Here is a 4,335-nt window from a genome sequence, read left to right as displayed (position 1 = left end):
CCTGTGGCTCACAGATTACTACAACACTAGTTGCAGGTACAGGTAAAGATTACTTGACGCGAGTGCGTTGATTGTTCATTTGGAGTTGCTTCTTCTTCTTCTTCGTCATCGATCTAGGATGGGTTCCAGGCCGGCAGCCTGGGATAGCAAGGATGGACGTCGTTCTTCTTTTCTCGTTTGTTTTCGTCCGTAGTCGGACCCTGCTCTTATTCTTGATGATTATGTATTGTACTGATATGACTCTGATGTAGCTTTTGCCGAGTGTAAGCCAATTCTATTATATATCTCTTCTTTTCAGTACATGTACTTGTAACGATATCCATTCTCGCGGCACGACAGATGCGCTTCTATCCCTGACAAGGCCCCCGTGCCAAATTAAGGATAGGCTTGCATCTTGGACGTGACAACTACCATGGTTGATGAGATTGCACTTACATGACGGTACAAGTAGGTGAGCCCAACAGACCCCAGCTGTAGTCCGAGTCGGCCAAGAAGTCAAGATACATCCAAGGAGCAACGTCTCACGAGAAATATCGAAAAACAACCATTGTTAGGAGATGCCACACGTACGCTCGCGCATACTGCTACACTATCTCCGTGTTGGCATCTACCGGGCATCCCGACCTATGGGTCTCGAGCCAGGGGAATGGGACGCCCTTTATCCTGTTGTCAGTCCTTCCCTGGAGAGAACGAGAGGTAGAGCAGCCATTGATGAGAGCAGTAACCCTCTCATGCCAGTTCTTGTTGTCCACACATCCGGTGAGTGCCTTGCCCTCGATGGGAAACCCTGTGATCATGGCGAAGTCCTCAAGCATGAGAGTCATATCGCCACATGGGAGATGAAAGTTGTCTGTCTCCGGCCGCCAACGATCAAGCAATGTTGTGAGAGCTACATGGTTCATCACCAGCGGCACGCGTTTGAACTGAAGGACAAACGGAAGGAAGCCGGCACGCTCGAAGAAGGGCTCATAGCACACGTCATATGCCATCTGGGTACCCTTCGTGTAACTTCTCATTCGCACGATCATAAGTGTGTGTCAAAACTGAACAAATATGTTAGAACCTTACTTTATATAAGAAACAGTTACATGAAAATTATTATGACTTCACTTGTTACCCCTCCACGCTCGAGAGCACGAGCACGATGGTAATTGTCGAAAGCCATGTCAAGTCTCGTATACACACGTCCATTATGCTCATGCTCGGTCATCCTAACATAATATAAATTGCAAATGTATTAATAAAAACTGCATCAATACATATGGTATCGGAATAAAAAACAATGGATTTACATACATCCCAATAACAAAGATTTTGCACTCTACATCCATATGCATTCAACATCCACTTTTCATACACATATTATTTGAGTACACATAGAACAATAATAAAACATAGGCCATAGAACTTATTCATTCACAAAGATTATTAATACTCACATCATATCCATACAATCTTCTCACATATTCATCAAGAAAACGATAATACTCCATCATATCAGACTAAACATCTTCAAACTTGAGAAAATTAGAAACAAAAGGAAGACCTAGGTCGCACCTAGTGCCAAATAATACGTCAAAAATAAAACGGTACTACAAAAAATAGTTGGAGTGATTGAATGAGCATACCTTCTCTTCGTTTTGCCCCAAAAATCTCCTAAAATGGTGGAGGGATGAAGGAGATCGAAGAGGGGGATTGGGAGGAGAAGAGAGGCGCCACCGGCCTCTGTTCGTGCGAGAGAGGTTACAGAAATGGATGGATGGGGCCCGCCTAAAAGGCCACTGTTGAGATCTTATCTGGGTACCCTAACGCCAATCTAGTGACCATAGGATAGCACACCTTACCGTCACTGCCTGCGGTAGTAAGACGCTTGTCCACATCATCGGGGCAGACGATGATGTTTGCGTTGGTCGTCTCCCTACCTTGAGAGGCAATAACGGTAGAAAAATAATCAGATTCGAAAAAGTTTTCATGTTAGGATTAGAACATAGCAAAAATGATCAAAACAATGAATTTTTCCTTGTGGAGGTGCACGTACGTCTATGTTTTGCGTTGGCGTACGTATGCACCGAACCGTCCAGGTACTTGGCAATGTGCCATATGCTGGCGTACACAGCCGTCTGCAGCAGGGGGGCTAGTGCTAGAGATGGGTTGATCACCACGAGGTCGAGCTTTCTCTGGTTGGCGAGTTTCCATGCCGCCTGTTCGGCCATCGGCTTCGTACGTCCACTTGTCAGATGCACATCATCGTTTACATATAGTGCTTCTAACACGAGCGAGAGTTAGAGGTTGTTCCGAATCTCTCCCATTTATTTTAGCCACACCCCAAAATTACGTTGGCGCTCTCTCTGCTCCAAAAGCCGCTGTCGTGGAACGAAGAGGATCCGAACATGTCCTTAATATAAATAAGTCTGACCATTGTGTTCTTGCAGAACTCAAGGTCGCTCCAACATGTCTCGTCATCCTCCTCGTCGTGGCCGCGGCGAGGATCCATCATCCATGTACACAACATCGATGGACGATGTAATTACCACACGCCGGATGCCGCCCACCTTCACCGTAGCGTTTATCACATTTATTGTCCTATTCACCGCCGGCTTGATCATTTTTTCATGCATAAATACACTGACCTTTGTCACTCACTGTACATGTTTTTTGAGAGGCGTAAGCCACCGTATATTAGATTGAGAGCGGCGTTGCAGAGACCGGGCTCCAGTGAGCCCGGTATACAAAAATAAAGGTATATATACTTAAAAGCTTTAGAAAATAATATATATTTTTACAAATACATATACCTGATAGTCAAGTGTGTAAAAAGTTTCATATGATAATTCGGCTGTTTGCGTGCTACACAAAAAAGATAAATATCTGACCCAAACACAACAAAGTTAATGCCCATTTTAATTTGTGTATTTGTCTTTTTTGTATATGCTACGTAAGAGCATAAATGCTAGTGAAAATTTATACATGTGTATTACAAATACATATCTGTGTATATACTTTTTTTCAGATTTTTCAATGTGTCAAAATAGTATTTTGGTAAAAAATAAATAAAGGCTTTACTGGAGCACGGAAGCTGCTATGCTTTATCGACATTAGATGCCCCTAGCTAGTAGTCCTATATGGGTAAGGTGTGGGTAAGGATGGAGAAGCAAGCAAAGTACCAGATCATCAGTGACGGGGCATGCTGTGTGGAATACGCCTCCACATCATTGGAATGCAGCGACGAGGCTCTCCTTGTCAAGCACGTCCACTCGAAAGAGGGCCAGAATTTTTTTGACGTAGGGATTAAAAAATGTTCCTCTTAGTACTATTTAAATAAAAAATAAGGATTTTTTAAGGATTAAAAGTGGGCATTTGAGACTAAAGAAAGAAGTTCTTAAGGAAGAGTCTGTTTGAGACTTTTTTTAATGCTTTTAGCATGTCATTTAATAATCTCTAGTCCATTAGTAGAATAACATGATCTTTTAGCATGTCATTAATAACCTTTAATCTATTAATAGGGTAACATTGTCTTTTAGCATGTCATTTAATAACCTCTAATCTATGTTTAGTTCGTGGAACCAAACAGATAAAGACTAAGGACTTTTTAGTTGTGATTAAAAAAAATCTTAAAACTTTTTAAACAAACAGGATGTTAACCGCTCGGCCGCCCATTCAGATGCACATTCCTTGCCATATCATCTGAAATTACATGAAAGTTAAATATACATCACAAATTTATATACTCTTCAACAACGTCGGTTAATATGGATCCGAGGGAGTATCAATGATGTACCACTCTCACCCGATCCAATGGAGATTAGCAAATGTTAGAACGGTGCCCTGCACTTATCAGGGTTGCGGACGGTGCCGTGGACCGCGTAGCCCTTCTCCAGGAGGAGCTTCACAAGCCAGGACGCGATGAAACCGCCGGCGTCCGTCACACACACGGTGCGTCCGCCGCTAGTGGCGACACAGTTTGCCGGGTTGACATGATCAATTCCCATGTCTCAGTTTGACAATTTGCCGAACTAGGAGATGTGCAATGAGCAACATAAGTATGGATATGTCTCTCCGCGCGTGTGTGTACATGTCTCGACTTTCAAGTTCCAAACTGAGCTGTGTACTGCTAAGAACCGCTTTGTGGCCGGTATATATAGTGCCTCGACGGCGTGTGCAGTGGTTGGTAGTCACATCCCACTTGCCATAACCTTTCTTAAACAAGAAGGAAGACCACCGGCCTTTATATTTCTATGATGGATGTAATCATTTTATTAATTATTTGTAAAGATCTTATAAAGTAATAGTACGTCCGAGGATATCATCTTAAAAACCTTTGTCGCCACTTCTATT

General features: G+C 42.9%; 1 pseudogene; it reads right to left on the bottom strand.

Moving 5' to 3' along the window:
• Positions 1 to 1,206: 1,206 nt before the first annotated feature.
• LOC123396312 lies at positions 1,207 to 3,989 on the bottom strand (annotated as a pseudogene).
• Positions 3,990 to 4,335: the final 346 nt, after the last annotated feature.

The sequence above is a fragment of the Hordeum vulgare genome, chromosome 5H (genome assembly GCF_904849725.1).
Source record: "Hordeum vulgare subsp. vulgare chromosome 5H, MorexV3_pseudomolecules_assembly, whole genome shotgun sequence".
Taxonomy (NCBI): Eukaryota; Viridiplantae; Streptophyta; class Magnoliopsida; order Poales; family Poaceae; genus Hordeum; species Hordeum vulgare.
This window is presented reverse-complemented; position numbering and strand designations above follow the sequence as displayed.